General features: G+C 48.0%; 1 long non-coding RNA gene across 2 annotated transcripts; it reads right to left on the reverse strand.

Moving 5' to 3' along the window:
* Positions 1-8,776: 8,776 nt before the first annotated feature.
* Positions 8,777-12,234, reverse strand: LOC101127628 (uncharacterized). 2 transcript variants are annotated; one of them, XR_002006597.3, is made up of 2 exons: positions 11,970-12,234; positions 8,777-11,713 (listed from the first exon to the last, which is right to left on the reverse strand). It is a non-coding gene; the product is annotated as an uncharacterized lncRNA (long non-coding RNA). The 2 variants fall into 2 exon arrangements; XR_008680607.2 differs by having other exon boundaries at positions 11,958-12,234.
* Between the last annotated feature and the right edge of the window lie 5 nt (positions 12,235-12,239).

Consider the following 12,239-nt stretch of genomic DNA (forward strand, 5'->3'; position numbering starts at 1 on the left):
AATTTAGCCTAAATATTTGTCCTGGGTTGCTTATACTGGTCCAAGCAAGCATTAGGTCATAGCCTGTTCCTCTTCCTTATTTGAAGGTGTTTTTACCTTTCTCAGCATTACACAAGTTACTTCCTCCTTCCTTTATTCTCCTCTACCTTTGCCTCTTTTAAAAAGTTCTCAGTTGCTAGCCAATCAGGACAAATACAGAACGTGAGGTCCCGTTCCAGCCAGTGGAAACCGGATACAACAGTAGGGTGGATGCGTCAGGTTATGAATGACCCTGTCTCCTTCGTTGGGTGTACTCTCGTGGCAAAACTGCTGGCGAGTGTACCCTTCCTGCAGGAAGTAAAAATGGCCTCGCTAAATAAATTTATGTTCAAGTGCGATTTCTTTACGGCACCGGAAAACAAGCATTTCAAACAATTCAGCTGCTAAGGGGAGAACTATGCTCTCAAGATCACAGTTGGCTAAAAACCTCACAGGTCCTCAGGTAGTGGCAACAAGGCATCCTAGCTCACATTGATTCCTTTGGCAGTTCACAGGTTTTAATACACATTCCCACGTTATTTTGAGTCTCTTAACCATGGACGAAGAGTAAGGAGAAAAAAGCTTCCCTATGCAGGTGGGAAGACTGATCTGCATCCACTCAAAAGTGAAGTGGAGTAAAACGATTCCAGGCCAGTCCGTCTCCATGCCACACGTGGCCCCGTGCCCCAGGGCATCCATGGGAGGCCACAGCTGTTGATCATAGTTCTCTCCTTTGCCCACTTTTGTCTTTACAAGTAATCATTTCTCTGTTTCCCATCAACATCTCTGTCCCAGGCACCCTTTCCCACCCTAGGCCAGACTTGAGGCTGCTGTCCCTGGCACCCCCTGCAGAGCCTGTCCCTCTGGCCCCCCCACTGAGCAAGTAAGTGTGTTCAGCAGAAATGTTCCTCAGCTAGCAGAGATCAATACATCAATAGAAACATCAGCTTGAACATAAACAGAGGGAAGTTGAGGGGAACAGGGGCAGGGGATAAATGCATTCTGCAAAGAGAAAAGCCAGACAGCCCCATCGGGATCCGTGCTCCTGGGAGTGTCTCACCTGCATTGTTAAAGAAGGGAGAGAGACTCATTACTTCAGGCCCTGCTAATTAAGGATCACCATCATGGGAGGCTGAGGCAGGAGAATTGCTTGAACCCAGGAGGCAGAGATTGCAGTGAGCCGAGATAGCACCACTGCACTCCAGCTAGGGTGACAGAGTGAGACTCCGTCTCAAAGAAAAAAAAAGAACTGCCTTCAGATTGGCCTAGGCTGAATTCTGCCTTCGTTCTAGGACTGGCGAGCTGGCTCACCTGAAGGCAGCCTTTTCTATCTTGGCCTTACAGGAGCATTGTGGGTGGGATTCCTAGCCATTCCTTTCTTGGGGCTCTATAAGTACTGGGAGTGGGAGCCCCCTGAGACAAGCATGGTGCCTTTGAGCCACAAACACCTGGCAAGTGCAGGAGGAACCGCCGTGGCCGGACTCTGAGCAGCTTAGATATGCAGCAGCCAACTAGCGAAGAAGTGAAAGCGTAACTTGGATTCCAGTGAAGAATGAAAGGCCTCTAAGCAAGGGCAGCAGTCCAACTATCCATGTCGACACAAGTGATGGGAACTAACTCTGGCTTCACTCAGCCTCAGTAAACCTCCAAAGGCATCCGTTCTGGAGGGCCATCAGCCTGGCACCCACAGCCAGCGTGGGGAGCACCTGGATGAGGTCTCCTTTGCAGAACTTTGGGGAGGAGGGTGGAGAAGAATGCTTAGCAGGATGCCAGCACCCTCTGGCAGGGGCTCCAGGATGCTCAGTTCTGGACTCTGGGCCACAGAAACTTCTATCCTTTCCTTTAGCGAATTTGGGAGAATATGCCCAGACCAAGACCAAGAAGCAGTTTGCAGGTTTTGTTTAGTTTAGTTTAGTTTTGTTTTGTTTTGTTTTGTTTGACACGGAGTCTCGCTCTGTAGCCCAGGCTGGAGTGCAATGGCTCAATTTCAGCTCACTGCAACCTCTGCCACCTGGGTTCAAGTGATTCTCCTGCCTCAGCCTCCTGAGTAGCTCGGATTATAGGCATGCACCAACATGCCCGGCTAATTTTTGTATTTTTAGTAGAGACAGGGTTTCACCATGTTGGCCAGGCTAGTCTGTAACTCCTGACCTCAGGTGATCTGCCCGCCTCGGCCTCCCAAAGTGTTAGGATTACAGGCATGAGCCACCGCACCTGGCCAGCAGTTTGCCAGTTTCTATGGCACAGCTACCCTGAAGAGGTGCAGATCATCAAATCTGGGTGGATTCTCTGTCACACATTCTTTGATAGTGTTTTTAAAAAGGAATTGGGATTTGAATCGGCGGTGGCTTCTAGTTTGCGGTTCAAGTTTGGCGGCTGCCGGCCAGCGTCCTCTGGCCATGGACACCCCGGAAAATGTCCTTCATATGAATATCAACCACTTTTACTTGCTGTGAGTCAAAGAAAACTGAAAATGGTGGAAGTTTTATTAAAGAAAAACGCAAATGTAAATGCAATTGATTATCTTAGCAGATCAGCCCTCATACTTGCTGTTAATCTTGGAGAAAAAGATATAGTCGTTCTTCTTCTGCAGCACAATACTGATGTGTTTTCTCAAGATGCATATGGAAAGACTGCAGAAGATTATGCAATTGAGGCTAAGAATAAAATTTTCAAGAAATACAGGATCAACTTACAGCAACTATAAGATGTACTATGGAGACGGAAGGCCATGCACAAAAATACAATGTGAAGCAGCACACAAAATAAGGCTTGAAGTGGAAAATGCCTTGATAAGAAAAACTATTAAAAAGCAAGATGACCAAATTGAGCGGCTTGAGAAAATCCTGCAATGTTCAAGTTTGCTGCAGCAGGTATTGCAAGAAAATGGAACTACAGAAGTAGATGAAGCTTCTTCTGAATTTAAATCTGGATCCTTGCAGGGGTCCCCAGCCTGCAAACCATGGACAGGTCCATGACCTATTAGGAACCAGGCTGCACAGCAGGAGGTGAGTGGCAGGCAAGCGAGTGAAGCTTCGTCTGTATTTCCAGCCACTCCCCGTTGCTCACATTATCACCTGAGCTCTGCCTCCTGTCAGATCAGCAAAGGCATTAGATTCTCATAGAAGTGAAAATCCTATTGTGAAATGCACGTTCAAGGGATCTAGGTCACATGCTCCTTATGAGACTCTAATGCCTGATGATATGTCATTGTCTCCTATCTCTTCATGATGGGACCATCTAGTGGCAGAAAAACAAGCTCAGGACTCCCATTCATTCTACATTATGATGAGTTGTGTAATTATTTCATTATGTATTACAATGTAGTAATAATAGAAATAAAGTGCACAATAGATGTAAAAAAAAAAAAGGAATTGGAAGGAGCAGACAGACCTGCTTAGCATTGTTAGGGTTTGTTCATCATGGCAGGTCTTTTCCAAAGAGGCCACCACGTTGCTGATTTTCATTCCTCTGGGAAGTTCTCCAGAGTCCAAATTCTTGCGTCAATTACTTCAAAACTCAATTTTATACCTGTTACTTCACTTATGTCAAACCACTCAAGGAATAGTGGCGTTGTTGGAGCCAGGAGGTGTTGCAGAGCAAGAGAGAGGAAGGAGAAGCAGTTTTTGGGGACTGGCTGGGTGGGGTTAGACACCCAAGAGTTCAGAATTTGGGCATTTGGGGAGCAAGGGAAGGCCATCCCCTAAGATCCTGGTGGTGGCATCCATGCCCCTGAAAAATCACTTTTGAAAATCTGTGCTCTAGCTTAACAAAGAATTCTCCTCTCAAGTATCAAGTGACCCAAGGGGTACTCTGGGTTAAATAAAAGGGAACAGCCAGCAGAAACTGTCCTAAGAAGAACCTGGGGTTCTTGGGGCAGATTAGGAAATTAATACCAAAGAGAGGCTTAGGGCAGCTGCTGCCCAGCCTAGTAACCAGAAGTGGTCTTCTGGGTCTTGAGGTCTTCAGAGCGGTAAGTCAGCGTCCGGTGAACAGCCTCAATTAGAGACCATAGCTCTCAGGCCTTCTGCTGAGGATGCCTGAGGTCTTTGCTGACACCTGTTCTTGAAAAGCATGGAGATCAGGACAGTTTGAGCTTCAGGTAGATGAGCAGAGAGCAGAACAGGGCTCTGAGCTGGGTGGCCTCCTCCTTCCTCTGAGGAATCATGGGGAGAGGATGAGTAAAAAGAAAGGATGTCTGTGGGGGTAGGGAGTGGGCTTGGGAATATTCGGGATCAGTGACCCTCGGGTCCTCTACCTTGGCTTGATGTGGAGTTGCATTTGCTTTCCCTGAGTTTCAGGCTTGTACACAGGGAGGAGTATGTGAACATGCAAGCCCTGATGTTCTGAGGACACGATGGCGGTAGCAGGCCTGGGGACTCGCCATAAATAGCCCCAAGATGCATCAGGAATGGGATGGGGCTGTTGGTGACCTCCTTGCTCAGCTAATGATAGTTATAGCACCCTACAACTCAGGGGCACTTGATTTATTTACCAGGTCCTTCCATACCTATTAACTCATGGGAGCTTTCCAAGGGTACAAGTAGAGGTGACTGGGTCTCAAGAGAGGTGACTCACATGATGAGTCAGTGGTAGGACCGGCACTGGACTCCACCCCAGAGCTCTCAGCTCTGGCCCTCTTCCCTCCTACTCCACCATACTACAGAGGGACAGTCCCATAGGAAGACCCCCAGGTCAACCCAAGAAACAGCCACACGAATGTGAGGGTGTCCAGAGCCGCTCTGCTTCCAGGCACCTCCCTCCTCATTCAGACACCTTCTAAACCCAGCTTGGAAGGATGCCCTCTCACCAGTTGCTGCATGCCCTCACTTTTGAACTTTGTAGATTGGGAGCTTGAGGGCACACACCACCCCCTCTGCACAGGACGAGAGGTCGAGAGGTACAGGCAGCTAGGAGCAATTCACACCCACCAGTAAGTGGGGAAGAGGCTGGCTTAGCCCTTTGGGATACCTGGCCAGGCCTTGTGGAGACCCAGCTGGGCTCCTCAGAGCAGGGACAGCCCATGGGCTCCATAAACTTCAGTGACTCATGGGTGACCACCCTGATAGGGCCAGGGAGAGGCAGAGAGGTAGCCTGCCCTAATCACTGCCTGAAGGCTCTGACATCAGAGAGGTTTGCTGGCCTCCCTCTCAAGTTGGCTCACTCCACCTTGAGGCTCTTTAGGCTCTCTGTGGGTGCCCTTTGTCCTGGACCTGGGCTCCAGCCTTTGGGGCTTCGTGGATGGGAGGAGTGTAGAAGTAGGGGAACAGCCTACACTTAATATCTTAAATTTCAAAGTCTTCTGCTCCTAGCAAGGCTCATGGGGTAGGTTTGAGAAAGACTTTGATCTTGAAATAGGTTGTTGGGTCGTCCTGAGTCCAGGTCGGGTTTGTCAGGTCTTGGGTCTTTGATTTGCTGTGAGTGATTTTCAGTACCCTTATATCTTCATAAAAGGCCCCTCCCAAAATTAGCCAGGTGTGGTGGCACACACCTGTAGTCCCAGCTATTCAGGAGGCTGAGGCAGGGGAATTACTTGAACCTGGGAGGCGGAGGTTGCAGTGAGCCAAGATGGTACCACTGCACTCCAGCCTAACGACAGAGCAAGCCTCCTTCTCTTAAAAAAATGAAAAAAGGAAGTCCCCTCCCAGAGTTTCTGTAAGGATCAAATGAGATAATGGGTGGGAATGTGCCTCACCATCTATATGGTGTTGCACAATGGAAATGGATTTTATCGTAAGGGTTTTGGGGCCCTGTGGGCAGGTGCTTTTGCAGAGGAGAACCAGTATACCAAGGGCTATCAAGACAGCCTTACTTTCTCACCTTGATATGGGGGACAGAGGGCTTTCCAAATTTTAGGGGCTGCCAGGCTAGACAGGGAAATGCTCAGCATGGTTAAAGATCCACAGAGTAGAGGGAAATGAACCTTCACTAGCTGCTCAGCGTCCCAGGCCTTTTTGCCGCTCATCATAAATTACCATCCTGTTTTATTTTCGTTTTATAGCCTCTTCCAGGCTGTTTCTGGTGATTCACTCTCTGCTCTGGGCCAACTATGTTAGAAATGGTTTCCTGGTCTTTCTCTTTCTCTGTCGACACCTCAGATGGCTGGCGACTGACCCAGCAGCTGGGGAGCTTCCATAAGCACCCGTTGTATGAAGAAACATCAGAGCTGACAGCTGAAAGGTGACAGCAAAGAATCGAGATGCGTAGTGTCTGCCCTCTAGCAGCTTCCACCAGTGGAGGGAGGGATCCGGAAACCTCACATTTGCACGGGCTTGCAGACCCAGCTTCTGAAGAGGAGTCACTACTTCCTGGGACCTGCATCTCCAATTCGGGCAGCTCTCAGGAGGTGACGACAAGTTCTTCAGCGTAGTTGGCTCTCTCTTGATGTGGTTGGTCCAACCTTTCAGTATTTAGAAGTGTTAGGGAGACCTCCAAGATCCTTTCCGTTGTCAATATCTTGTGGTTCTGCCATTGTGAGAAGGAAGGGCCCTGCCTGGGGGTTGGGAGGCTCTCGTTCTAGTCCCAGTTCTACTACCAGTGAGTGGCCCTGGGCAAGTCCCTTTCTCTCACCAGGCATCGGTTTCTTCTTCTGTAAAGTCAAAAGGCCAAAGCAGGTCACCCAAATGCCTTCTGGTTTTGCCATTCTACAAGCGGTTACCTCATCTGCACAAAACATGCAAGTATTTGTTTGCACACTGACAGATTCCCACAACAAATTAACATCCTGTCAAGTGTCTTTAATGAAATGCTTGTTTTTCAAATGAAAGCAATGGGTTAGGGAAGATTTGAATGATGTTTGCGAGCCTTTGATATAACATTTTTATTGAGATTTTTTGTGTGTCCCGATTGAGGAGAAAGCAACATAATGGCAAAGTTGTCTCTCCTGTCATTTTTCTAATAGAAGAGAATTTTTGTTCAACACAATTTTTAGCGTGAATTGTCAATTACCATTCTCCCAGATCCGTTTGGCAGCATGACCTTGGTTGTGGCCTGTTTTGTGGACACGAGGAGGTAAAAGATAAAGTAGCATGTGCTTAGTTTGTGATGAATAGAAGGACACAGGTGGGGACTGGCCTTACAGCACTCACAGTGGCTGAGTTGGGGGTCTGGAGGGAGGGAAAGGGGTCTGCCTTTGCCATGCCAAATATAAGATTGCAGCAGGCCACTTACTCAAAAATATTGTGAAAAGAGTAATGCAGGATGCGGGGCTAGAAGAGAGACAGGGTGGGCATCATTCACGCTGGAAGGTATTGGGGTGAAGGCAGAAGAGGAGGAGAGGGGATGCAGGATGGGGTAAGGGCAATCCCTCTCTGGGCCTCACGCTCCTGATCTGTAAAATAAGGAGTTTGGACTAGACAGGTTCTCTGCTTCACCTGTCTAGCTGGCTCAGAGTGGAGAACAAGGAAGAGGGGCAAGGGAAGAGGAGACCCAGGATGCATCAGAATGGGAGATCCTGGCTTGGCGGTACCCCGGAGAGCTTGGAGAGCACCCCCAACGATAGGGATTGAAGCACAATCTGCTCTCAAACTTGTTGAGAAACTGATTGATATGGAAACACTGCTCTCTGGGGTTTACTTATAAAAAGTAACTCCCCACCCTGCCCCCCGAGAAAGGTGCAACTTCCAGGGTGAGTCACAGAGCCGGTGAGGATCCTCCACACTCCGGGGTGTGACACCGCAGACGAGCAAATGCCAGTATAATTCTTCTCGGGGCAATGTTAAAAGTCTGTTCAACTACATTCAAATTCCCATTTCAAGTGTAGGCTCCAAAATCACATACCAAAGTGTAACCCTTTATGGCTCCATCCCCCGGAAGAAATACACAGAATTCATAATTATGCATGCGTGTGCGTGTTTAACATCAGTGGACACTAAGAAACAATAGGCTTTTCATTATCTTCCTTTTTTTTTTGTTTTTGTTCTTATTCTTTAAAAGGATTATATGCCAGAGAGTGCAATGGCAGAAGGCAGAAGAGGAGATACAGAACAAGAAGATGGTGGGAGACATTTTGCAATTTATCAAGATATGAGTACAGTTCCCTCTTTGTAAATGCCCAAAGCGCCCTACATTGAGCTTCTTAAATTAGGAAGTAATGTTCTTAATGGCTACCCTGAGGCAAGGCTATATCTAGAAGAGCAATTTTTAATCATTAATGTAAAATTATCCTGCTCAGATGATTCCAGTGATTCGAGCCAGGAGTTTGAACGGCCCCAGATGTGCAGCTTCTAGACAGCACATCTGAGGTGGGGTGGCGGGGCCGGGAGAAAAATGGGACTTATGTTTCAGAAGAGGCCTGCCTTGGCAAAGCCTTGCCCTGGGAATATGTCTTTACTCAGCCCCAACTTAGGAGGTGGGTCCCCTGTTGCTGTGCCGAGGGCTGGTTGCCTGAGTGTTGTCCATACGCCACTGCAAACTTACGGAAAAGTCTGATTCTGCTATTTAGACTTCCTCCCCTTTCAGCAACCTACCTCGACTTGGCCCTTCTGGGTTTTGGCAGAGAATAATCTATTATAATCAAAAACACTGTGTGATGAATAATACCATCTTTCATTTGTGTAGCACCTCATCCATTCCCAAAGTGCATATATATTTTATTAGACACAGTTAATTCTAGATAAAATAAGTAGCTCACTAAGTCAGTAAGTCCCATTTCCTGACAATTCTGGAAGAAAAGTTTGGTTCTCTTAGCTAGTGGAGGGTCTGAGAGAATCCCTTTAAAATGACTAGATAAAAGAATAAACTGAGGTCTGGAAGAATGAACTTGCAAATATACCATTTAATGTAAATGAAATGTTTAAAATAAAATTCAACGTAGTGTGTCAGGCACTGAGCCTGCTATAAGGAATAGAAAATAAAAGAGTCCCAGCTCCTGAGGGGCACATGGTTTAGTTGGGGTAGGGGGGTGGTGGTTGGACTATACTCAAATTCACTCAACACAAATCAGAGATTAAACTAAACCAATGTTCCACTGGTGCAGATCCACTAATTCTTTCCCTGTACCTCACAGCACCAGACCTCTGTGCGAAACCCCCTGGTTCCTGAGCTTCCCTGTTGCACATGGCTTGCCCCCCACGAAATCCACGGGGCCTTGTACTTAAAGTCCCAGACCACCCTAGTCTCTGCCTACCCTCCTCCAACCCACCACTCCTTTGTACGGCAGGCCTCAAGGATTCAGTCTTTCTCCTTTTCTTTGGGAGAGATCTGGGCTCCCCTCCTGTCCCCTGCTTCCTTGCTGTTTTAAGGCTTTTAACTGCAGAAAAATTAAAGAGTCAACCAAAGTAGAAACATCTAGAAATGACAAGATGCTGTTTTTCATATGAAGAGGATGGCTGGCCAAAAAAGCAAGCCTGCCCCTATGGGGAAGACTTCCTGCCCGCCTTCCCTGCAGGAGGCTGGCCCAGGGCTTTGAGGGGAATCATGGTGAACTACAAGTGCTCCCTGCTTTCTGATGCCCTCCTGGTGGGGCCAAGGCCCTCCCTGCTCTTGGGGCCTTGACACCCCTACTCTCCCAAGCCTGGTGATCCAGTACTGATGCTTGGTGAGCCCTCCAACAGCGCTGCTGCCCCTTCCCTTGAGGACTAAGCTCCGATTTTTTATCTTGCCCAGATTCCTATCTAAGGGGTCTGGGGAGTCATGCCCTACCAACCATACATTCTCATCAGACAGGTTTTATCTGACCCTGTATATCATGACTGACTTTCCAATCTGACTGTGGCATAACAAGGAAGAAAATCAAAATGTTTTACCCCAAAATAAATCTCCTTGCCATATCTCGAAATTGTCCTGCAAAGTCTCTTGTGGGAAAAATCCATATTCTATAGGAAATATTTCCTTTCCCCTTTGTTTTCCTTCCTTCCTTCCCAGATCCAGGAGATAATCAACTAAGAGCCAGGTACCCTTTTAGGTCCGATAAGAAACATTTTACAACCTGCTCTCTCTCTCTCTGAAGTCTGCTATCTGAGAGATTCCTCTGCACAATAAAACTTGGTTTCCACAGTTCTGTATCTTAACATGAACCTTCCTTTCCATTAATCCCAGGTCTCCAGATAAACCCAACCAATTGTCAATCAGAAAATGTTTAAATTTACCTATAGCCTGGAAGCCCCCACTTTGAGTTGTCTCACCTTTCTGAACCAAACCAATGTATTTTTTAAATGTCTTTGATTGAGTCTCATGCCTTCCTAAAACATATAAAACCAAGCTGTACCCCGACCACCTTGAACACATGTTCTCAGGGTCTCCTGAGGGCTGTGTCATGGGCCATGGTCACTTATATTTGGCTCAGAATAAATCTCTTCAAATATTTTACAGAGTTTGACTCTTTTAGTCAGCACCCTTTAATCACCAAGGCTTCCAAGCACACCCCCATTTGGGAACCAGGCTGTAATGGGGCCCAGATCCTGTCTTCAGGTGATCTGAATTGGCGCTTCTGAGAAAGCAATTTGGGAGAATGATTTCCCCCCTCGAACCCAAGCCTTCCTTCTCTGGCTCCCTGGCTGAGGCCAAAGTATAGCCCAGACCTGCTTCCAGATCTATCCTCCTCCTGCAGTCGCTCCAGCCACTCCACCACTCCGCCAGGGCCAAACTGCACTTCTTCCAGCCTGATACCCTCTTTCCTGCTGGGCTCTACCGGTCTGTCTTCTGCGGTGAGCAACCCTCACCTAACTGTCACAGGCCAAGGGCATAGTTCACCACCTTGTTTTCTCTGTCAACAGCTCTTCCTTCAGACGATCACAATGCACATCTGTGTTTTAAACCTAAGGCCCTCTAATTTTTGCTCTATTTCCAACCACTAATTGAAAATGGACTCCTCCTCTCTTCTTCCCTCTTTCTTAGTATATTCCCTTACAGTTTATCATGAAGATCTGTGAGAATAATTGTCATAGAGGGCTTTGGAGGGACCATTTCTGCATGTAGATGGACTGGGCTGTCAGTGAAACCTGGATGGTTATAAGCTTTCTATTTTAATGAATTTATATAAGTACAAATATATCGCTTCAGAGCCACCTTTTGTTTGCCTCAAGAAATAGCCAATTCATGTTACATTTTTAAAAAGGTCTTCCACTATTAATTAAAAGGAATGATTTGGGGTGGGGGAGGGTGCGAGTGTGGCAGAGATTAGTTGTGACCACCTTCAGCTTATTAACTTCCACTTCCAGCAGGTTCCTAGGGGGGCCACCTGTTAAAGACTGAGAGGACATTGCTTTTCCAAACCTCCTCTCTTTTTACTGCTCTGCTCATCTCCTCAGCTTGGGACCTCAGCGGGCAAGGGCACAGTAGGAGGGAGGGCCCCGAGGGGTGGCGGACAGGCTGGTAGTCCAAGACGGTCTGGAATGGAATAGAATATGAAGAGAAATGCAGCCCACCCACTCCTTCGGGGAGAGGAGAGTGCTGGTGGAGAAACTCGGGGCCTGAATTTTTCTTGAGGAATCTAAGAAGATCCTTTGGCTTCAAGGCAGATGGAACCTGGATGGTTTAGGGGAGGAATGGGACTTGACAGCGGCGCTCAAAGCTTCTGGGCAGGGCTTTGATCTAATTGACAGAAGTGAAAATAGTAGACCTTGGCTCCTCTCTGCTCCCATCTCTCTCCTGCTCAAAGTCCTTGGTCAGGCACTGTTCGTTCCTTCCAGCCCAAAGACTTGGGAAAGTAATTTCTGCAGGCCCCTCCAGAGCTGTTTCTGACCCCACAGACAATCTGGTGGGTAAAGAAACCTGAATTAGCGGAGACTTTCCACAATAGCCCTCAATCACTTCTCTTCAGCTCAGTTCCAGACCCTTTACAAAGTGCGTGAAGGCACCATTCCCCAAAGCGCAGAAAGAAGGCGCAGCCTGCCAGCAGGACAGGACATGTGAAATCAGGGACGTCTGGGGAAACCCTCTAAGGTGATCCTCGCCACTGGCCTAGAAATCTAGGGAGGCGGAGGTCCCCATACACCCACCGCGGGGGGTACCTCAGGAACAGAGTAACCGTCCCGCGGGCCCGGCTGGTGGAGTGGGGCCGTTCCTAACGGCTGCCTCCGTCCTGCCTCGCGGTCTAGGGAAGGGGTCTCGGCCACCTCCTCCCGCAGCCTTCCAAATCAAGATGGACTCGCAGGAGACTACACCCTGCGTCTGCAGAACCTCAGAATACAGAACCACCAGGGGTTCCTGGCCCATGGCCCTGGGAGGATTGCTGTTGGGGAGATGGGAAGGAATCTAGGGAGGCCGAGGCCCGCAACATT

The sequence above is a fragment of the Gorilla gorilla genome, chromosome 5 (genome assembly GCF_029281585.2).
Source record: "Gorilla gorilla gorilla isolate KB3781 chromosome 5, NHGRI_mGorGor1-v2.1_pri, whole genome shotgun sequence".
Lineage (NCBI taxonomy): Eukaryota > Metazoa > Chordata > Mammalia > Primates > Hominidae > Gorilla > Gorilla gorilla.